Source organism: Carassius carassius, chromosome 22 (assembly GCF_963082965.1).
Source record: "Carassius carassius chromosome 22, fCarCar2.1, whole genome shotgun sequence".
Taxonomy (NCBI): Eukaryota; Metazoa; Chordata; class Actinopteri; order Cypriniformes; family Cyprinidae; genus Carassius; species Carassius carassius.
Window position 1 is genome coordinate 31,499,473 of NC_081776.1, and position 22,208 is coordinate 31,521,680.

The 22,208-nt window shown below is 41.5% G+C and overlaps 20 non-coding genes across 20 annotated transcripts; all 20 read right to left on the bottom strand.

Annotated features, from left to right (window-relative positions):
- Positions 1-156: 156 nt before the first annotated feature.
- trnav-aac (transfer RNA valine (anticodon AAC)) lies at positions 157-229 on the bottom strand. Its single transcript has one exon. It is a non-coding gene; the product is annotated as a tRNA-Val (tRNA).
- Positions 230-465: 236 nt separating this feature from the next.
- On the bottom strand, positions 466-538 carry trnav-uac (transfer RNA valine (anticodon UAC)). Its single transcript has one exon. It is a non-coding gene; the product is annotated as a tRNA-Val (tRNA).
- Positions 539-1,142: 604 nt separating this feature from the next.
- trnav-cac (transfer RNA valine (anticodon CAC)) lies at positions 1,143-1,215 on the bottom strand. Its single transcript has one exon. It is a non-coding gene; the product is annotated as a tRNA-Val (tRNA).
- A 142-nt stretch (positions 1,216-1,357) lies between these two features.
- On the bottom strand, positions 1,358-1,430 carry trnav-aac (transfer RNA valine (anticodon AAC)). Its single transcript has one exon. It is a non-coding gene; the product is annotated as a tRNA-Val (tRNA).
- A 236-nt stretch (positions 1,431-1,666) lies between these two features.
- Positions 1,667-1,739, bottom strand: trnav-uac (transfer RNA valine (anticodon UAC)). Its single transcript has one exon. It is a non-coding gene; the product is annotated as a tRNA-Val (tRNA).
- Positions 1,740-2,343: 604 nt separating this feature from the next.
- Positions 2,344-2,416, bottom strand: trnav-cac (transfer RNA valine (anticodon CAC)). The gene has a single exon. It is a non-coding gene; the product is annotated as a tRNA-Val (tRNA).
- Positions 2,417-2,550: 134 nt separating this feature from the next.
- Positions 2,551-2,623, bottom strand: trnav-aac (transfer RNA valine (anticodon AAC)). Its single transcript has one exon. It is a non-coding gene; the product is annotated as a tRNA-Val (tRNA).
- A 236-nt stretch (positions 2,624-2,859) lies between these two features.
- Positions 2,860-2,932, bottom strand: trnav-uac (transfer RNA valine (anticodon UAC)). Its single transcript has one exon. It is a non-coding gene; the product is annotated as a tRNA-Val (tRNA).
- A 799-nt stretch (positions 2,933-3,731) lies between these two features.
- On the bottom strand, positions 3,732-3,804 carry trnav-aac (transfer RNA valine (anticodon AAC)). The gene has a single exon. It is a non-coding gene; the product is annotated as a tRNA-Val (tRNA).
- A 613-nt stretch (positions 3,805-4,417) lies between these two features.
- On the bottom strand, positions 4,418-4,490 carry trnav-aac (transfer RNA valine (anticodon AAC)). The gene has a single exon. It is a non-coding gene; the product is annotated as a tRNA-Val (tRNA).
- Positions 4,491-5,403: 913 nt separating this feature from the next.
- On the bottom strand, positions 5,404-5,476 carry trnav-cac (transfer RNA valine (anticodon CAC)). Its single transcript has one exon. It is a non-coding gene; the product is annotated as a tRNA-Val (tRNA).
- Positions 5,477-5,606: 130 nt separating this feature from the next.
- Positions 5,607-5,679, bottom strand: trnav-aac (transfer RNA valine (anticodon AAC)). Its single transcript has one exon. It is a non-coding gene; the product is annotated as a tRNA-Val (tRNA).
- A 237-nt stretch (positions 5,680-5,916) lies between these two features.
- On the bottom strand, positions 5,917-5,989 carry trnav-uac (transfer RNA valine (anticodon UAC)). Its single transcript has one exon. It is a non-coding gene; the product is annotated as a tRNA-Val (tRNA).
- Positions 5,990-7,775: 1,786 nt separating this feature from the next.
- Positions 7,776-7,848, bottom strand: trnav-cac (transfer RNA valine (anticodon CAC)). The gene has a single exon. It is a non-coding gene; the product is annotated as a tRNA-Val (tRNA).
- Positions 7,849-7,982: 134 nt separating this feature from the next.
- Positions 7,983-8,055, bottom strand: trnav-aac (transfer RNA valine (anticodon AAC)). The gene has a single exon. It is a non-coding gene; the product is annotated as a tRNA-Val (tRNA).
- A 334-nt stretch (positions 8,056-8,389) lies between these two features.
- Positions 8,390-8,462, bottom strand: trnav-aac (transfer RNA valine (anticodon AAC)). The gene has a single exon. It is a non-coding gene; the product is annotated as a tRNA-Val (tRNA).
- Positions 8,463-8,694: 232 nt separating this feature from the next.
- Positions 8,695-8,767, bottom strand: trnav-uac (transfer RNA valine (anticodon UAC)). The gene has a single exon. It is a non-coding gene; the product is annotated as a tRNA-Val (tRNA).
- A 1,322-nt stretch (positions 8,768-10,089) lies between these two features.
- trnav-aac (transfer RNA valine (anticodon AAC)) lies at positions 10,090-10,162 on the bottom strand. The gene has a single exon. It is a non-coding gene; the product is annotated as a tRNA-Val (tRNA).
- A 236-nt stretch (positions 10,163-10,398) lies between these two features.
- trnav-uac (transfer RNA valine (anticodon UAC)) lies at positions 10,399-10,471 on the bottom strand. The gene has a single exon. It is a non-coding gene; the product is annotated as a tRNA-Val (tRNA).
- Positions 10,472-21,658: 11,187 nt separating this feature from the next.
- trnav-aac (transfer RNA valine (anticodon AAC)) lies at positions 21,659-21,731 on the bottom strand. Its single transcript has one exon. It is a non-coding gene; the product is annotated as a tRNA-Val (tRNA).
- Between the last annotated feature and the right edge of the window lie 477 nt (positions 21,732-22,208).

Genomic DNA, 22,208 nt, shown 5'->3' on the forward strand with positions numbered 1-22,208 from the left:
TGATAACCACTACACTACGGAAGCCTGCCTACCTACCTCCCTCAAACAGTCCAACATTTTTAATTGAAGGCTCTGTAAAATGTGCATAAAGGTAATGTCTTCTAAAGCCCACAGTCGGCTAAAAAGGGTTCATACTTTTCATCAAAAGGAAGCAGCTGTTTCTGCTCGGTTTCGAACCGAGGACCTTTCGCGTGTTAGGCGAACGTGATGACCACTACACTACAGAAACTCCCCACTTCCACACTAGTTCTCTTTCGCCATAATCTATACAATGATGTGCCCAAAAGCAAATAGGCAATCTGTGTAAATCCCACACACAACAGGACAGAGTTCATTCGGCGTGGCAGTCTACGCCGAGTTTCCAAATAATTTCCCTTAACTTACCTCGGAATTAAGGCGTTTGCAGCTTGGACCACCTGCCTACCAGACAGCCATTTCACCACAGAAAGAAAAAAAGCCCCCACCTGTTTCCGCCCAGTTTCGAGCTGGGGACCTTTCACGTGTAAGGCGAATGTGATAACCTCTACACTACGGAAACCTGCAGTCAAGGTTGTATCTGACCTTTTCATCGCACGCTTCTTGGAGCACGAATAAAATTACAGATTGCGTTGTGCTCTTCAGTCTGCAAATAGCTTTTTTTTGAGTGGCAAACCAAGCATTTTTCCAGTTGTTTGAAGGATTGCTCTGTGACCATTACTTTTTTGCTCTTTTTTAGGTTATTTAATTTAATTGTTTTTAACATTATACGAAATATTTTGTCTTTGAGTGCACCATCCATCTGTTCATTGAAACTGCCTGGTTTAAAGTACAGAGTCTGTCGGTGTGGCAGTTACTGCTGCCTAGTGTGGCTTAATAATTGTCTTCACACCTGTGTAAAGAAAGGCCTTCGTGACGTAGAGCTGCTGCCTAACAGAGGGCCACTCTGACAAATATCTTCGTTCGTGTTCCTCAGAAGAAAGCCACGCAGGCTTGAAATGGCACAAGTGTGGGTTAGGTTTAGGTCAAACAGTGACTGCTCTTTCATTTCTGCATCAACTACACCTTTGCTGACTATATTCATGCCTCTTGGCCGCAAAGCTTCGGTAGCATTGAGTTCCTCCTCAACAGAATGCCAATTGAACCATTGTGAAAAAGAGATTCACTGTTCCCGCCCAGTTTCGAACTGGGGACCTTTCGCGTGTGAGGCGAACGTGATAACCACTACACTACGGAAACCTACCTACCTACCTACCTACCTACCTCTAAAACAGTCCAACATTTTTAATTGAAGGCTCTGTAAAATGTGCATAAAGGTAATGTCTTCTAAAGCCCACAGTCGGCTAAAAAGGGTTCATACTTTTCATCAAAAGGAAGCAGCTGTTTCTGCTCGGTTTCGAACCAAGGACCTTTCGCGTGTTAGGCGAACGTGATGACCACTACACTACAGAAACTCCCCACTTCCACACTAGTTCTCTTTCGCCATAATCTATACAATGATGTGCCCAAAAGCAAATAGGCAATCTGTGTAAATCCCACACACAACAGGACAGAGTTCATTCGGCGTGGCAGTCTACGCCGAGTTTCCAAATAATTTCCCTTAACTTACCTCGGAATTAAGGCGTTTGCAGCTTGGACCACCTGCCTACCAGACAGCCATTTCACCACAGAAAGAAAAAAAGCCCCCACCTGTTTCCGCCCAGTTTCGAGCTGGGGACCTTTCGCGTGTAAGGCGAATGTGATAACCTCTACACTACGGAAACCTGCAGTCAAGGTTGTATCTGACCTTTTCATCGCACGCTTCTTGGAGCACAAATAAAATTACAGATTGCGTTGTGCTCTTCAGTCTGCAAATAGCTTTTTTTTGAGTGGCAAACCAAGCATTTTTCCAGTTGTTTGAAGGATTGCTCTGTGACCATTACTTTTTTGCTCTTTTTTAGGTTATTTAATTTAATTGTTTTTAACATTATACGAAATATTTTGTCTTTGAGTGCACCATCCATCTGTTCATTGAAACTGCCTGGTTTAAAGTACAGAGTCTGTCGGTGTGGCAGTTACTGCTGCCTAGTGTGGCTTAATAATTGTCTTCACACCTGTGTAAAGAAAGGCCTTCGTGACGTAGAGCTGCTGCCTAACAGAGGGCCACTCTGACAAATATCTTCGTTCGTGTTCCTCAGAAGAAAGCCACGCAGGCTTGAAATGGCACAAGTGTGGGTTAGGTTTAGGTCAAACAGTGACTGCTCTTTCATTTCTGCATCAACTACACCTTTGCTGACTATATTCATGCCTCTTGGCCGCAAAGCTTCGGTAGCATTGAGTTCCTCCTCAACAGAATGCCAATTGAACCATTGTGAAAAAGAGATTCACTATTCCCGCCCAGTTTTGAACTGGGGACCTTTCGCGTGTGAGGCAAACGTGATAACCACTACACTACGGAAACCTACCTACCTACCTACCGCTAAAACAGTCCAACATTTTTAATTGAAGGCTCTGTAAAATGTGCAAAAAGGTAATGTCTTCTAAAGCCCACAGTCGGCTAAAAAGGGTTCATACTTTTCATCAAAAGGAAGCAGCTGTTTCTGCTCGGTTTCGAACCGAGGACCTTTCGCGTGTTAGGCGAACGTGATGACCACTACACTACAGAAACTCCCCACTTCCACACTAGTTCTCTTTCGCCATAATCTATACAATGATGTGCCCAAAAGCAAATAGGCAATCTGTGTAAATCCCACACACAACAGGACAGAGTTCATTCGGCGTGGCAGTCTACGCCGAGTTTCCAAATAATTTCCCTTAACTTACCTCGGAATTAAGGCGTTTGCAGCTTGGACCACCTGCCTACCAGACAGCCATTTCACCACAGAAAGAAAAAAAGCCCCCACCTGTTTCCGCCCAGTTTCGAGCTGGGGACCTTTCGCGTGTAAGGCGAATGTGATAACCTCTACACTACGGAAACCTGCAGTCAAGGTTGTATCTGACCTTTTCATCGCACGCTTCTTGGAGCACGAATAAAATTACAGATTGCGTTGTGCTCTTCAGTCTGCAAATAGCTTTTTTTTGAGTGGCAAACCAAGCATTTTTCCAGTTGTTTGAAGGATTGCTCTGTGACCATTACTTTTTTGCTCTTTTTTAGGTTATTTAATTTAATTGTTTTTAACATTATACGAAATATTTTGTCTTTGAGTGCACCATCCATCTGTTCATTGAAACTGCCTGGTTTAAAGTACAGAGTCTGTCGGTGTGGCAGTTACTGCTGCCTAGTGTGGCTTAATAATTGTCTTCACACCTGTGTAAAGAAAGGCCTTCGTGACGTAGAGCTGCTGCCTAACAGAGGGCCACTCTGACAAATATCTTCGTTCGTGTTCCTCAGAAGAAAGCCACGCAGGCTTGAAATGGCACAAGTGTGGGTTAGGTTTAGGTCAAACAGTGACTGCTCTTTCATTTCTGCATCAACTACACCTTTGCTGACTATATTCATGCCTCTTGGCCGCAAAGCTTCGGTAGCATTGAGTTCCTCCTCAACAGAATGCCAATTGAACCATTGTGAAAAAGAGATTCACTGTTCCCGCCCAGTTTCGAACTGGGGACCTTTCGCGTGTGAGGCAAACGTGATAACCACTACACTACGGAATCCTACCTCTAAAACAGTCCAACATTTTTAATTGAAGGCTCTGTAAAATGTGCATAAAGGTAATGTCTTCTAAAGCCCACAGTCGGCTAAAAAGGGTTCATACTTTTCATCAAAAGGAAGCAGCTGTTTCTGCTCGGTTTCGAACCAAGGACCTTTCGCGTGTTAGGCGAACGTGATGACCACTACACTACAGAAACTCCCCACTTCCACACTAGTTCTCTTTCGCCATAATCTATACAATGATGTGCCCAAAAGCAAATAGGCAATCTGTGTAAATCCCACACACAACAGGACAGAGTTGCCTGCCTAGTGTGGCTTAATAATTGTCTTCACACCTGTGTAAAGAAAGGCCTTCGTGACGTAGAGCTGCTGCCTAACAGAGGGCCACTCTGACAAATATCTTCGTTCGTGTTCCTCAGAAGAAAGCCACGCAGGCTTAAAATGGCACGAGTGTGGGTTAGGTTTAGGTCAAACAGTGACTGCTCTTTCATTTCTGCATCAACTACACCTTTGCTGACTATATTCATGCCTCTTGGCCGCAAAGCTTCGGTAGCGTTGAGTTCCTCCTCAAAAGAATGCCAATTGAACCATTGTGAAAAAGAGATTCACTTTTCCCGCCCAGTTTCAAACTGGGGACCTTTTGCTTTTGAGGCGAACGTGATAACCACTACACTACGGAAGCCTACCTACCTCCCTCAAACAGTCCAACATTTTTAATTGAAGGCTCTGTAAAATGTGCATAAAGGTAATGTCTTCTAAAGCCCACAGTCGGCTAAAAAGGGTTCATACTTTTCATCAAAAGGAAGCAGCTGTTTCTGCTCGGTTTCGAACCGAGGACCTTTCGCGTGTTAGGCGAACGTGATGACCACTACACTACAGAAACTCCCCACTTCCACACTAGTTCTCTTTCGCCATAATCTATACAATGATGTGCCCAAAAGCAAATAGGCAATCTGTGTAAATCCCACACACAACAGGACAGAGTTCATTCGGCGTGGCAGTCTACGCCGAGTTTCCAAATAATTTCCCTTAACTTACCTCGGAATTAAGGCGTTTGCAGCTTGGACCACCTGCCTACCAGACAGCCATTTCACCACAGAAAGAAAAAAAGCCCCCACCTGTTTCCGCCCAGTTTCGAGCTGGGGACTTTTCACGTGTAAGGCGAATGTGATAACCTCTACACTACGGAAACCTGCAGTCAAGGTTGTATCTGACCTTTTCATCGCACGCTTCTTGGAGCACGAATAAAATTACAGATTGCGTTGTGCTCTTCAGTCTGCAAATAGCTTTTTTTTGAGTGGCAAACCAAGCATTTTTCCAGTTGTTTGAAGGATTGCTCTGTGACCATTACTTTTTTGCTCTTTTTTAGGTTATTTAATTTAATTGTTTTTAACATTATACGAAATATTTTGTCTTTGAGTGCACCATCCATCTGTTCATTGAAACTGCCTGGTTTAAAGTACAGAGTCTGTCGGTGTGGCAGTTACTGCTGCCTAGTGTGGCTTAATAATTGTCTTCACACCTGTGTAAAGAAAGGCCTTCGTGACGTAGAGCTGCTGCCTAACAGAGGGCCACTCTGACAAATATCTTCGTTCGTGTTCCTCAGAAGAAAGCCACGCAGGCTTGAAATGGCACAAGTGTGGGTTAGGTTTAGGTCAAACAGTGACTGCTCTTTCATTTCTGCATCAACTACACCTTTGCTGACTATATTCATGCCTCTTGGCCGCAAAGCTTCGGTAGCATTGAGTTCCTCCTCAACAGAATGCCAATTGAACCATTGTGAAAAAGAGATTCACTGTTCCCGCCCAGTTTTGAACTGGGGACCTTTCGCGTGTGAGGCGAACGTGATAACCACTACACTACGGAAACCTACCTACCTGCCTCTAAAACAGTCCAACATTTTTAATTGAAGGCTCTGTAAAATGTGCATAAATGTAATGTCTTCTAAAGCCCACAGTCGGCTAAAAAGGGTTCATACTTTTCATCAAAAGGAAGCAGCTGTTTCTGCTCGGTTTCGAACCAAGGACCTTTCGCGTGTTAGGCGAACGTGATGACCACTACACTACAGAAACTCCCCACTTCCACACTAGTTCTCTTTCGCCATAATCTATACAATGATGTGCCCAAAAGCAAATAGGCAATCTGTGTAAATCCCACACACAAACAGGACAGAGTTCATTCGGCGTGGCAGTCTACGCCGAGTTTCCAAATAATTTCCCTTAACTTACCTCGGAATTAAGGCGTTTGCAGCTTGGACCACCTGCCTACCAGACAGCCATTTCACCACAGAAAGAAAAAAAGCCCCCACCTGTTTCCGCCCAGTTTCGAGCTGGGGACCTTTCGCCTGTAAGGCGAATGTGATAACCTCTACACTACGGAAACCTGCAGTCAAGGTTGTATCTGACCTTTTCATCGCACGCTTCTTGGAGCACGAATAAAATTACAGATTGCGTTGTGCTCTTCAGTCTGCAAATAGCTTTTTTTTGAGTGGCAAACCAAGCATTTTTCCAGTTGTTTGAAGGATTGCTCTGTGACCATTACATTTTTGCTCTTTTTTAGGTTATTTAATTTAATTGTTTTTAACATTATACGAAATATTTTGTCTTTGAGTGCACCATCCATCTGTTCATTGAAACTGCCTGGTTTAAAGTACAGAGTCTGTCGGTGTGGCAGTTACTGCTGCCTAGTGTGGCTTAATAATTGTCTTCACACCTGTGTAAAGAAAGGCCTTCGTGACGTAGAGCTGCTGCCTAACAGAGGGCCACTCTGACAAATATCTTCGTTCGTGTTCCTCAGAAGAAAGCCACGCAGGCTTAAAATGGCACGAGTGTGGGTTAGGTTTAGGTCAAACAGTGACTGCTCTTTCATTTCTGCATCAACTACACCTTTGCTGAATATATTCATGCCTCTTGGCCGCAAAGCTTCGGTAGCGTTGAGTTCCTCCTCAAAAGAATGCCAATTGAACCATTGTGAAAAAGAGATTCAGTGTTCCCGCCCAGTTTCAAACTGGGGACCTTTTGCTTGTGAGGCGAACGTTATAACCACTACACTACGGAAGCCTATCTACTTCCCTCAAACAGTCCAACATTTTTAATTGAAGGCTCTGTAAAATGTGCATAAAGGTAATGTCTTCTAAAGCCCACAGTCGGCTAAAAAGGGTTCATACTTTTCATCAAAAGGAAGCAGCTGTTTCTGCTTGGTTTCGAGCCGAGGACCTTTCGCGTGTTAGGCGAACGTGATGACCACTACACTACAGAAACTCCCCACTTCCACACTAGTTCTCTCTCACCATAATCTATACAATGATGTGCCCAAAATCAAATAGGCAATCTGTGTAAATCCCACACACAACAGGACAGAGTTCATTCGGCGTGGCAGTCTACGCCGAGTTTCCAACTAATTTCCCTTACCTCGAAATTAAGGCGTTTGCAGCTTGGACCACCTGCCTACCAGACAGCCATTTAACCACAGAAAGAAAAAAAGCCCCCACCTGTTTCCGCCCAGTTTCGAGCTGGGGACCTTTCGCGTGTAAGGCGAATGTGATAACCTCTACACTATGGAAACCTGCAGTCAAGGTTGTATCTGACCTTTTCATCGCACGCTTCTTGGAGCACGAATAAAATTACAGATTGCGTTGTGCTCTTCAGTCTGCAAATAGCTTTTTTTTGAGTGGCAAACCAAGCATTTTTCCAGTTGTTTGAAGGATTGCTCTGTGACCATTAATTTTTTGCTCTTTTTTAGGTTATTTAATTTAATTGTTTTTAACATTATACGAAATATTTTGTCTTTGAGTGCACCATCCATCTGTTCATTGAAACTGCCTGGTTTAAAGTACAGAGTCTGTCGGTGTGGCAGTTACTGCTGCCTAGTGTGGCTTAATAATTGTCTTCACACCTGTATAAAGAAAGGCCTTCGTGACGTAGAGCTGCTGCCTAACAGAGGGCCACTCTGACAAATATCTTCGTTCGTGTTCCTCAGAAGAAAGCCACGCAGGCTTGAAATGGCACAAGTGTGGGTTAGGTTTAGGTCAAACAGTGACTGCTCTTTCATTTCTGCATCAACTACACCTTTGCTGACTATATTCATGCCTCTTGGCCGCAAAGCTTCGGTAGCATTGAGTTCCTCCTCAACAGAATGCCAATTGAACCATTGTGAAAAAGAGATTTACTGTTCCCGCCCAGTTTCGAACTGGGGACCTTTCGCATGTGAGGCGAACGTGATAACCACTACACTACGGAAACCTACCTACCTACCTACCTCTAAAACAGTCCAACATTTTTAATTGAAGGCTCTGTAAAATGTGCATAAAGGTAATGTCTTCTAAAGCCCACAGTCGGCTAAAAAGGGTTCATACTTTTCATCAAAAGGAAGCAGCTGTTTCTGCTCGGTTTCGAACCGAGGACCTTTCGCATGTTAGGCGAACGTGATGACCACTACACTACAGAAACTCCCCACTTCCACACTAGTTCTCTTTCGCCATAATCTATACAATGATGTGCCCAAAAGCAAATAGGCAATCTGTGTAAATCCCACACACAACAGGACAGAGTTCATTCGGCGTGGCAGTCTACGCCGAGTTTCCAAATATTTTCCCTTAATTTAGGAAATTATTCCTAAATTAATAATTTAGGAATACCTGTTTTAGAGGTAGGAAACCTACCTACCTCTAAAACAGTCCAACATTTTTAATTGAAGTCTCTGTAAAATGTGCATAAAGGTAATGTCTTCTAAAGCCCACAGTCGGCTAAAAAGGGTTCATACTTTTCATCAAAAGGATGCAGCTGTTTCTGCTCGGTTTCGAACTGAGGACCTTTCGCGTGTTAGGCGAACGTGATGACCACTACACTACAGAAACTCCCCACTTACACACTAGTTCTCTGTCGCCATAATCTATACAATGATGTGCCCAAAAGCAAATAGGCAATCTGTGTAAATCCCACACACAACAGGACAGAGTTCATTCGGCGTGGCAGTCTACGCCGAGTTTCCAAATAATTTCCCTTACCTCGGAATTAAGGTGTTTGCAGCTTGGACCACCTGCCTACCAGACAGCCATTTCACCACAGAAAGAAAAAAAGCCCCCCACCTGTTTCCGCCCAGTTTCGAGCTGGGGACCTTTCGCGTGTAAGGCGAATGTGATAACCTCTACACTACGGAAACCTGCAGTCAAGGTTGTATCTGACCTTTTCATCGCACGCTTCTTGGAGCACGAATAAAATTACAGATTGCGTTGTGCTCTTCAGTCTGCAAATAGCTTTTTTTTTAGATGCAAACCAAGCATTTTTCCAGTTGTTTGAAGGATTGCTCTGTGACCATTACTTTTTTGCTCTTTTTTAGGTTATTTAATTTAATTGTTTTTAACATTATACGAAATATTTTGTCTTTGAGTGCACATCCATCTGTTCATTGAAACTGCCTGGTTTAAAGTACAGAGTCTGTCGGTGTGGCAGTTACTGCTGCCTAGTGTGGCTTAATAATTGTCTTCACACCTGTGTAAAGAAAGGCCTTCGTGACGTAGAGCTGCTGCCTAACAGAGGGCCACTCTGACAAATATCTTCGTTCGTGTTCCTCAGAAGAAAGCCACGCAGGCTTGAAATGGCACGAGTGTGGGTTAGGTTTAGGTCAAACAGTGACTGCTCTTTCATTTCTGCATCAACTACACCTTTGCTGACTATATTCATGCCTCTTGGCCGCAAAGCTTCGGTAGCGTTGAGTTCCTCCTCAAAAGAATGCCAATTGAACCATTGTGAAAAAGAGATTCACTGTTCCCGCCCAGTTTCAAACTGGGGACCTTTTGCTTGTGAGGCGAACGTGATAACCACTACACTACGGAAGCCTGCCTACCTACCTCCCTCAAACAGTCCAACATTTTTAATTGAAGGCTCTGTAAAATGTGCATAAAGGTAATGTCTTCTAAAGCCCACAGTCGGCTAAAAAGGGTTCATACTTTTCATCAAAAGGAAGCAGCTGTTTCTGCTCAGTTTCGAACCGAGGACTTTTCGCGTGTTAGGCGAACGTGATGACCACTATACTACAGAAACTCCCTACTTCCACAGTAGTTCTCTTTCGCCATAATCTATACAATGATGTGCCCAAACGCAAATAGGCAATCTGCGTAAATCCCACACACAACAGGACAGAGTTCATTCGGCGTGGCAGTCTATGCCGAGTTTCCAAATAATTTCCCTTAACTTACCTCGGAATTAAGGCGTTTGCAGATTGGACCACCTGCCTACCAGACAGCCATTTCACCAAAGAAAGAACAAAAGCCCCCACCTGTTTCCGCCCAGTTTCGAACTGGGGACCTTTCGCGTGTGAGGAGAACGTGATAACCACTACACTACAGAAACCTACCTACCTACCTCCCTCAAACAGTCCAACATTTTTAATTGAAGGCTCTGTAAAATGTGCATAAAGGTAATGTCTTCTAAAGCCCACAGTCGGCTAAAAAGGGTTCATACTTTTCATCAAATGGAAGCAGCTGTTTCTGCTCGGTTTCGAACAGAGGACCTTTCGCGTGTTAGGCGAACGTGATGACCACTACACTACAGAAACTCCCCACTTCCACACTAGTTCTCTTTCGCCATAATCTATACAATGATGTGCCCAAACGCAAATAGGCAATCTGTGTAAATCCCACACACAACAGGACAGAGTTCATTCGGCGTGGCAGTCTACGCCGAGTTTCCAAATAATTTCCCTTAACTTACCTCGGAATTAAGGCGTTTGCAGCTTGGACCACCTGCCTACCAGACAGCCATTTCACCACAGAAAGAAAAAAAGCCCCCACCTGTTTCCGCCCAGTTTCGAGCTGGGGACCTTTCGCGTGTAAGGCGAATGTGATAACCTCTACACTACGGAAACCTGCAGTCAAGGTTGGATCTGACCTTTTCATCGCACGCTTCTTGGAGCACGAATAAAATTACAGATTGCGTTGTGCTCTTCAGTCTGCAAATAGCTTTTTTTTGAGTGGCAAACCAAGCATTTTTCAAGTTGTCTGAAGGATTGCTCTGTGACCATTACTTTTTTGCTCTTTTTTAGGTTATTTAATTTAATTGTTTTTAACGTTATACGAAATATTTTGTCTTTGAGTGCACCATCCATCTGTTCATTGAAACTGCCTGGTTTAAAGTACAGAGTCTGTCGGTGTGGCAGTTACTGCTGCCTAGTGTGGCTTAATAATTGAATTCACACCTGTGTAAAGAAAGGCCTTCGTGACGTAGAGCTGCTGCCTAACAGAGGGCCACTCTGACAAATATCTTCTTTCGTGTTCCTCAGAAGAAAGCCACGCAGGCTTGAAATGGCACGAGTGTGGGTTAGGTTTAGGTCAAACAGTGACTGCTCTTTCATTTCTGCATCAACTACACCTTTGCTGACTATATTCATGCCTCTTGGCCGCAAAGCTTCGGTAGCGTTGAGTTCCTCATCAACAGAATGCCAATTGAACCATTGTGAAAAAGAGATTCACTGTTCCCCCCCCAGTTTTGAACTGGGGACCTTTCGTGTGTGAGGCGAACTTGATAAACACTACACTACGGAAACCTACCTCCCTCAAACAGTCCAACATTTTTAATTGAAGGCTCTGTAAAATGTGCATAAAGGTAATGTCTTCTAAAGCCCACAGTCGGCTAAAAAGGGTACATACTTTTCATCAAAAGGAAGTAGCTGTTTCTGCTCGGTTTCGAAACGAGGACCTTGCGCGCGGGAGCCGAAAATAGTTAAGCTTAACTTCTCTTAACTTTTCCCATTCATTCTCTATGGTAGTGCTTAACACTACGGATGCAATATATTTGTGGCCACACGTAGATTTCCTGGCGCTGTTTCGCCTCTTCCGTGGCGGGGAATTTAAGAAGCCTGGTGTCATCTGTCAATCATTCGTAGTGAGTGGAGGAGGGGAGGAGACCAGTTTCACGATCGGAGAGATATCTGTTTACCGAATTGTTGTACAAAACAAAACAAGTTTGCTGGCAAGCATTTACTGTCTAAACTACCGTTGCAAAAGTTTTACCTCAGGTGACCGCTGTTTTTACGTAAGAGTTCGAGATCAACGCAATTAACGTTAAGCGAGAAGGTAAGTTAAGTTAAATGCTACGTTACTTTAGCAATATTAACTTTCTGTATTGTAAATACATTATCATATAAATGACATGTATATTCTCATGTAATGGTATTGTTAATTGTGTTGAATGGTTTGTGATGTTAGGAAATATTAAACCAAACTCATAGTTGAACATACAGCAGTTATTTTATATAATTGTTATAGTTTCTTTGTAAGAGTGAAGGTTTCATAATTGATCTCTAAGTACTTAAAAATGTTTTTTTGAAAATGTTAACAATGCAATATGATACTCATAATGTAATTAATATGTATTACACACATATTACATTTATTACATATATATTCTATATTATTATATATATTACATTGTACTTGTGCAATTTAATGGTATAATTTAAACTGTGTATATAAAACAACATTTTTAATTAGTTAAACTTGTTTTAATATATACATGTATACATTTTCATAATAAATATTTTATATACGTACTCATATATTGAGTGGATTAAATAAATATTAAATAACACAAATTTATAAGTCTCTTATGCTCTAAGGCTGCATTTATTAAGCTAAAAAACTGTAATATTATGAAATATTATGGCAAGTTAAAATAACTTATATATAATAATATATATATATATATATATATATATAACTGCTGCTGATAACTGTCTTATTTCACTATATTAAGTATTTTTATGTGGCCATGATTTCAGAACTGCAACATGAAGAAAACAGTTTTTTTCCCCGGGAGATACAAGGTGTCTTTCAGGAAAGGCCCATCAGGCCATTTACGCCGGGACCCATCAGAAGAGGCAAAAAAAATTAAAGACAACCCTTCACTGCAGAACAAGTCAACACCTCAAAGAGAAGATCTGGTCAGGATGAATGCCCGTTCTGTTGTCTTACAGAGAGGAGGGGATGTCTCTGACAAGCAAGAGGTGTTGGGAGAATACATTCTACAGTTTGGCAAATACAAGGGCCAGTCTTTCAGGTGGTTACTAGAGAATGATGTCGGCTATGCTTTGTACCTGTCCAATAAGGTTGAGGAAGAAGAACAGGCTGGGCAGTTCAACCCAGAGGGTCCTTGCAAAGATAGTCTAATTTCCTTTATTGAATACTCAAGAAGCTTTAAGGAAATTGATGATCTTAAACGGTATCTGTCTCAAAGGCCAGATCCATTGCCAGTTTTGATAGAGGAAGACAATACTGTTGGATTTGGAACAAGAGCTCAAAACACTTGGAGACAAATTTGGGATACCAGGGCAGATGGATATGCTTTCTTTATAATGAAGCAGAAGTGTGTTCCAGGCAGCAAAATGTACAACTTGCAGCAGTATCTTTTAAAACAGCAGCAACAACAGCTGACAATAAACACTCCTCCGTTGCCCTCACCATCAGCTTCCACTGCAAGACCACTTGTTCCTTCCAGTACTGCTTCTGATCAGCCTGGTAAGTTAATAAAATTCATGCAAATTTGCTTATATTGTTACTTAAAGCCTACTGATCCATTGATTTTGTTTTATAGTGATGGAGGAGGATGAAGAACTGGAGAGGATAATGCTGAGTCTGTCTCCAACAAAGTATCTCACAAAGCTGAGTAAGTGAATCAAGAGTCACGTCATGTGTGTTATACAGAGCCATTTCAAGTTCAGCATGTTTTTGACACATGCAATTGCACATACTGGAGCAAAAATGTTCAAATTATGCTTAATTTTCAGGATCATCTGCAGCCACGGAATCCACACACTTGTCTACAGCAGGTTACTTTCCAAATCAGATTCAGAGGCTTATTCTGTTACATACAGACTTATCCTCTATTTCTGAATTTAATTATCTTATTTGTTGCTTTGGCAGTGTTCTTGCCTGTTCTAAAAAACATGTTTTTTTTGTTCTAACTATAATTAAGGGTTGAACATACCAGTGGTGAGGGTGAGTGCACTTCATGAATTGTATGCATGGTATTTAAAGTGTCATTTGTTGTTATAAGTGGAATGTTTACTTACAGACTTTTGAACATTATTAGAATTTGCATTCCTAGAATAAATAGAATGATAGAATAAACAATGATTCATGCATTACATTAAATGAGTCATTTAATGTAGTCAAGACAATTAAATACACATCATGTACATTCAGTGTTTTAATATATTTTTTATTTCCTCCTTGTGCTGTTCCATGCAGGTCTGCCACAGCCTCCATCAACATCAGTTCCTGTGTGTAGGCCTTCTTCACGGGGTGAAGGCTCTGTACCACCTGCAGCAACACAATCAACACCGGCACCAATGCCATCTGCACTGACTGAAGCCCCTGTTCTCAGCTACAAAAAAGGTAAAGACAGTTAAATACACATCATGTGCAATCATTGTTAATACACACACACACACACACACACATATATATATATATATATATTTTTTTTTTTTTTGTGTGTTCCATCCAGTTCTGTCGACATCACATGCAGTCTCTAGTTCTCCCAGTCCCAGTATGCCTTCTTCACAGACTGATGGGCCTGTACCACCTCCTGCTGCACAATCAGCACCTACAGCTCCTGCATCAATGCCTTCTGTACAGAAAGAAGCACCTGTTCCTAGCTACTTGCAAGATATCAGCCGCTGGAACTGCTCTCTTCATCAAAGAATTTGGATGAAGACAGAGATGGAATCCATGGGGCTCTGGCCAGGATCACACCCAGTAAGACACCTCATGAATATGGTCTCCTTGTGGCGCTATCCACCTCAGCCTGAGCTTATAGAGACAAACACTGGCCTTCCATCACCCAAATACTTCCAACTCCATCCATTTTTCATTTGGAAACCTGAGCACAGTATAATGGAAAGGCTTAGGAACAATTACATCCTGCCTTGTCTTTACAGATGTCAAAATCCAAATGTTGTGTCCTCTGGTGTGGGAAGACCCAGAGTGATCCTTGGCACTACTGGGCAATTTTACATCCTTGCTTCACGTCTGTGTTGTAAGGCATGCAAAAGATACTGGTTTGCTGATAAACCTCAGTGGATGGACATTCTACCACAGCGATTCAGAAACGTCTTGCCAGCCTTCCTCACCCATAAGAAGGCAATCTGTAAAACAGTGATGGATGAACTGAGGCGCTCTGGAAAATCCCCTAATGACATGGCCAACCAGCTGTCTGAGGTGCTTCACCTTAAATTTGAAAGAGCACATCTGGCTTACCTTCTCAGTGTGCAGAATGTCAGGGATGCTGAAGCAGGGATGTATGGTCAGAAAACCATCACTGGGGCACTGAGGAAGGATGACACACCTGCACCGTTTGGGGATTACGGAGACACTGATGGGTGGAATGGGGTGTCTGTCTCTGCACACTATTTAATAGAGTGCCTCCTTCATGAATATCAGCGACAGGAAGCAGCTCTCACTCAGCTCCTACAAGGCACTTTTGGAAAGGTGTTCAGGTCAGATCACACACACAAAGTTGCTAGAAAAGTGACCCTCTTATCTGGCACAATGTCATCCTATGCTGTGATGAACGAGAACTGGATGATTCTGTCCTGGGTGATGCTGCAGAGTGAAAGTGAGCAGTCATTGGAGTCAATGTACTGTGGGCTATCCAATCGCTACAGTGCTGCTGGTATTCCCAAGGCCAAGTACCAGTGGGTGGACAGGTATAAATCATCACATCTAACCAAACATTACATCAAGTGGTGTAAGCAAAGGTTATGAATACATTAAAATGTATTTTTCTTTCTCCTTTATGTACTTAGGGACTGCTGTGCCGCTTTCAGAGTGATGGAGCCAGGACCTTATGAGCACCAGCAGTGGGAAGCCTGGAGGACCACAGAAGCTATTGTGGCAGAGGTTACATCAGGAAACCTCAAGAATTTACATGCCGCGTGCAGGAAGTTCAACGAGGACATGGTTGTTAAACTGGACTTGTTTCACTGTATGCGGCGGTTCACCAGGGAGTGTGTTTCGGAGCACCATCCTCTGTATGGCTCCTTCTGCCAGTTCCTCTCTTCTGCCTTCTCTGTAGTTGATCAGAGTGACCTGGAGAAACTGAAGAACGCATACAGATTCTGTGGTATCGAGCCTGCTAATCCCACCAAGCTGCACATCAGAGAGCACTGCAGGACAAAAGTGCCACATCCCAGAGAGCTGGTTCAAAGGGTGGAAGAAGTGTTACACCATTTCTATCTGGCAAAGGATCCCAACAACATCTTCCTTTTCAAACCCTCAATGTTAAAATTATGGTGGATTTAGCTTATCCACGTCCTTAGAGGCTGCCTGAGTGATCCTGAGGTGGAGGAAGGAATCCTCTACAGATATGGTGGAACCCTACAGCTGAATCATGTCAAGGGTGATGGAGCTGCTGTGTCCATTTGGATCCCTGTGAGAGGCACTTCACAGCAGGAGGGGTTTCATTTCCACCAGGCTCAGTGGGTAACAGGCAATCGTGTCTCTCCTGAGTTGTTCCAAGCACAGGGTATGACTGGTGTGGCACGCTGGAATTATCAGCGGCTGGTGGACCTAAAGCAGCCTGGGGTTGTCTTACCTGGAGTGTTTGACCCTGTTTTGATGATGGAGTTAAACAGGGCATCTATAAGAGTGACAGGGCAACCCAAATATCCAGCCTTGCACATCTCCAGCAGGGACACAGGAGAGAGGTTTGGCCTGCAATACGTGGAGCCAGGTTGTCGACCTGTGCCTCTTTACTTTGACAAGCACAAAAGCAGGAAGACAGACCTAGGAGATGTGGAGATGCAAGAGGAGTCTTCATCTGGCGTTCCGTTTCCATTCCCATCTCAGGTAAGCCTTTAAAAAATTGATAACAGTTTTTTTTAATAAAAATAATACATTTATAATTCTCACTTGCATATTGCACTCATTTTTTTAGGAATGCCTAAAGGATACCTCTTCTGCTGAGACCCCTCTTGCTGCAGAACCAGAGGCTACCTCACAGCCTGTCATTTTTCACCAGTTTCCTACACCAAGTGCTGTGACAATGAAGGAACAAACATCTGAGGAGTGTCTTTTATTTGGAGGTAACTATATAATACATACAGGCGTCAATGTGTGTAATCTGTCTGCCTCATCTATGGACACAAAAAACAAATACTTAAGTTAGTAATTTTGTGAATCTCTTTTAGAACTCCCAAGCACATCACCACTGCCTGTAGCTGCTTCTCCCTGTGCTGCTCGCACTGGACCTATTAAGACCGGTGGCCGAGTTTTTGTGTTGGACCATAACAGATGGACGGATCCAATGAGAAATGCAATTGATGGTTTGCTGCCCAAGCATCATGGGAGCAAGGATCTCCTTACAAAGGTGGATGCTGAATATGCTGCTATGGTACAGAGTGCCTGTACTGACCCCAACAGCCTTCTGCATTCCACCAGAAAGCAGCACATAAGCAGGTACATAAAACACCTTGCTAAAAAGAAGAACACTAATGCTTCTATCAACACCAGCCCAGAAAAGCTCTTGGAGACACAGCAGTTATGGAAGCGTCTTCACTCAGGCAGTGAAACAATCAGAGTCCCAGTGACAGTACTGCCACCTGCCCCAGTCAATCCACCTGCAAAGGCTGTTCCTGAGGCTGTCCCTCTGGACCAGACAGCATTCGAGAAGATGGTGAAGGACATCATAGAGAAGCAGCAGGCAGTTCAGCAGCAACAACATTTGCAGGCGCTGCAAAAAAAGCAAACCAGATCCTGTTTAGCCTGTGGCCAGCCTAAGTCTCGATACATGGGTGATGGCTCCTCAATACATTTCTTCTATCAAGGTAGTGATGTTAAATAATTCTACTGCTCCAAAAAAGTATTTGACACATATTCAGCAGAGGGCCTGACCAACCCCAGAATGCCTTTTGAAGACTTTGCAGAGACTCCTTTTTTTCAGCGGGAACTGGAGGCCTCTAAGCAGAGAGGGGCAGCTAGGAAGAGGGTCACTGATGAGAGAAGCAAGCGGAAGTCAGCAGTAGAGCATCCTACTGGTCGTCTGTGCAGATTCTGCCACCTGCCACTGAAACAAGGACCCAACAGTCCTCATATTCACACTGGTTTACCTGGAGTGGCAGGCAAATACATTTACTGTCCTGCTAAAGTGTTTTCTCTTTATCAGGCTCAGGGAATGAGTGCAGAAATGCCATGGAGAGACTTTCAGCAGTCTCCATTCTATGAGACTGAGAAGCAGAGGTGGATAAAGGAAAAGAAAAAATGACTTCACTGTGCTACAAAACAGTATTTGAGATCTGGGCATGTCATTTGCCAAAGACATTCCTTGCACAAGGTTGTGTATATATGTAGGGGAGAGTGGGGTGATTTGTGCCAGTGGGGAAGTTGTGCCACCCCCTGTTTCTAGGGAACCATAGAAGAAATCGGTCATGTGTCCACACATTTTTGATGACTCAGCCATTTCACTCATCCTGCAAAGAAGAGAGCCTTATTGCATGAGAGGTAAGCACATTTAAGTTAAAAAAACATTTTTTTGCCTTTCAAAGTAAAATTTCTATGATCATGATTTTTTGATTGTTGTGTCTGAACAGTTATAGACAAGTTTGAAAACATTTCACACATGTTTTAGTGCTTTGGTAAGCTACATTATGAGTCTATACAGCTAGCATGATGTTAGCTCAAAACTGATGGATGATGCATTTTTTCTAAAATGGTGGGGTTGGGGTGATTTGTGCCAAAGGGCCTGAGTTAAGTTGTGCCAGTGGCACAACTCACCCCCACTTATAAATATTTTAAACATATTATTTTATTGTATTTGTGCATTTTATTCTTAAGTTTTATCACTAAAACTATGTGAGATTCTTCATTTTATACCAAAAATAGAAATATACCACGTCATGCCAGGGAGTTATATGAGGAAGACAGGCAGGGCTTCCACTCCTCTACAGGACATGGACAGAGCAGTGAAAGAGGTGGAGAAGGGAAAGTCCATTCGTCAGGTGGCGAGGCAGATGAACATATGCAGGATGACATTAAAACGATACATGGAGAAGAAAAAGATAGCTGGAAAAGAAATAAGGCCAGGATATAAAAGAAGTGGACTTGCCAATCAAGTCTTTGACGAACATATGGAGAAAGAGCTGGCAGAACATATAAAGGCACTAGCAGCAATGTTTCACGGTCTAAGTCCCATGAAATGCTGTGAACTTGCTTTTGAGTATGCAAAAAGAAATGACATCGATATCCCTGCCAGCTTCCTTCCAGCTTTCTTGCCAAAAGCCACAGCAAGAAGGCCCAGAATGAAAAGAAAGAAAGTAAAATCAAAAATCGCGACCGAAACACCTGAGAAGATGGAACTGGAGAGGGTACAAAAAGAAAAAGAAGATAAAATGGCTGAAAAGGAAAAGAAAAAGAATGAAAGGCAGATGAAAAGGGCTCTCAAAGAATCAAATCAAACTAAACTCAAGAAAATGAAGAAAACGGTTGTGTACAGTAGCTCAGAAGAAAGCACCATGGCCATTCCACTTAATGACACCACTGACGATGATAAAGCAGAGGATGACCTGGAGAACACACACGACAGAGAAAATGAAAGGGGTGAAAAGAAGAAAAGGAATGAAAATAAGAAGATAGGGACTAAACCAACCAAACCAAAAAAGAAAGTTGTTGTCTCCAGTAGCTCAGAAGATAGTGACATTTCCATTCCACTTAACGACACCACTGACTATGAGAGTTCAGATGTCCAGAATGATTATGATGCTGATGATGGTGACAAGGATCTGACTGCTGGGGACTTTGTCATTGTGAACTTTGCAGGCAAAACCAAATTCTATAACTATATTGGATTGGTTGAGAAGGTTGATGGTGCCGACATCAATGCAAAGTTTCTAAGGCGAAGTAGTAAGAGGTCTGTCTGTAGATGGAAAGCCAATCTTCACTTTCAAAGAAAATGATGAAGGAGTCATCCCTAGAGAAGATGTGCGTAAGAAACTACCCACACCACAAAAACTTGGAGGTACAGCCAGAAGGGAGCAGAAATTTATATTCCCCTGTAGCATTGACAAGTGGGATGTTATGTAGTAGGCCAGATCTGTGAAAAGGATGGCATTCAGTATGGTCTTCATTTGAATTTCATTTCGTTCTGAACATATGTTCATGTGGCGCTAGGCCTTGTTTAAGAAAATTTGCCTTCGATGTCATAAATGACCATAAAATAGAATTTGCTGGTTTTTTTTTTTTCATTTTGAATTAAACTTTGTTCTGATGTGTTCATGAAGCGCTAGGGCTTGTTTAAGAAAATTGACCTTTGATGTGCTCATGTGGCGCAATAGGCTTGTAGAAAATTGCCCTTTGATGTTGTAAAATTACTTTAAATAAACCTTAAATGAGTAATATTGTATTGAATTTTTCTAGCTTTTATAAAGCATTACAGTTTCTGAGATCAAAATATACTGTTTTACTTCAATAATCAATGGCACAATTTACCCCAATGCATTCTCTCCAAAGGCACAACTTACCCTGCACCTGGGGCAAGTTGTGCCACAAGACCACTTTTTTTCAGAAAGCTATATTTCTTAAATACTATATTTCAGATCGAAAGTGATTGTTCCCAGAGATGCACCACATCCTGAAATATATGTTCATATTGTAGTTGGAACCATTGCTATCATGACCTCAGCTTAAAGTCACTTTAAGTAAAAACTGGCACAACTCACCCCACTCTCCCCTATATATATTTTGTTGCACTTGTAATTTTTTTTTTATTAAAATTTTTTTTTTTTTTTTAATTATTTCATTAATTTCCATTTGTTCATTAAAATACCGAAATGATTATTTTATTCTATTGCATTATATTTTAGTGGGGTTTTTATTTTGTTGACTTGCATTGTTAATAACTGTTATAACTAAACTGTCTACATAATTATTTCATTTTAAAAATAATTTTTTCTTTTTTTTTCCCCCCCGTTATCCACAACTTTAGATTATATTATCATTATTGTTGTTGTTGTTATTTAATCTATAATTGTAAATTATATAATTTATTTCTGTTTTCTATTTCTGTTCATTAAAATACCAAAAGTAATATATTTTATTGTATTGCATTGTATTTTAGTGTTTTTATTTTTATTTTATTGACTTGCATTGTTTTATCTTGCCTCATAAACACTATATGTTAATAACTGTTGCTATTAAACTCTTTTTTAATTTAAAATATGTGTTTCTTGTATTTTCTCCCCCGTATATATATATATATATATATATATATATATGGGTTGTCTGTACATAGTTATACAAATATAAAATTAATTTCTCTTTAAAAATAAAGGCCTGAAACATTACCAAATGTTCTTTTTTAATTATTCTAATTGTTCTATATTAAAAATAACTATTCCCTATTATAATGTAAATATTTATTAAGATTTATTAAGATATATTTATTTAATCATTATATATTTTGGTTAGTTTTTCTTTTTGTGAGTGTTAGTTATATTACATATATATGGGTTTTCTGTACACAGTTATACAAATATAAATAGATGTCTCTTTAAAAATAAAGGCCTGAAACATTATCAAAATGTTCTTTTTAATAATTCACAATTTTCTATATTAAAAATAAATATGTTTCTTAAGATCGTTGCACATTTTGTACATCCTACAAAACAACAATTATTACAATATTTATTTTATCTTTGTTCACAAAGTTCATCTATTATATGTTAATCGTACCTAAAGTGTATCTAGATGAAAAAACGAATACTAACTCATTTTATGGTATTTGTGGCCGAGACGGGATTCGAACCTCTAATTCTGTGTATTTTTTCGTCCCGCCTCCCTGGAATTGGCTTTGTTCCTATTGGCTAGTCAGCGCTCTACACCTATCCGCGACTGGCCTTCGCATGTGAGGCGAATGTGATAACCACTACACTACGGAAACCTACCTACCTCAAACAGTCCAACATTTTTTATTGAAGGCTCTGTAAAATGTGCATAAAGGTAATGTCTTCTAAAGCCCACAGTCGGCTAAAAAGGGTTCATACTTTTCATCAAAAGGAAGCAGCTGTTTCTGCTCGGTTTCGAACCGAGGACCTTTCGCGTGTTAGGCGAACGTGATGACCACTACACTACAGAAACTCCCTACTTCCCTATTGGGGGTTCGATGCCTTGCTCAAGGGCACCTAAGTCGTGGTATTGAAGGTATTTGCCCTCTGAGACATGACATAATGCAGGCTAAAAACGAAAGGTTAGTAAGACCTGTTCCGAAAAGAAGAAGTAGAATTTAGTTTGTTATTTTTGTTAGACCTAGACGAGGAAGTTAGGTGAGTGTTTGTCATAATGTTAGACTCAAAAGAGAAGTCAGGTTAAAAGTTTAACAAGTTGAATTAAGGTTAGAAGTTTAACACAGGTTAGATTCAGAAAAAATAGTTTACTATCTTATTTATTAAAAATCCACCACAGAGATTACACTCTTAAACATCAACACATACTCACTTACACACACTCACAGACACACAAACATACACATGCACAATAAAACACACTCAAATGGAATAACCATACATCCAAAAATGAGTCAGAAGCCTGAAATAAGAGGTGGAAATCTGATCAGAC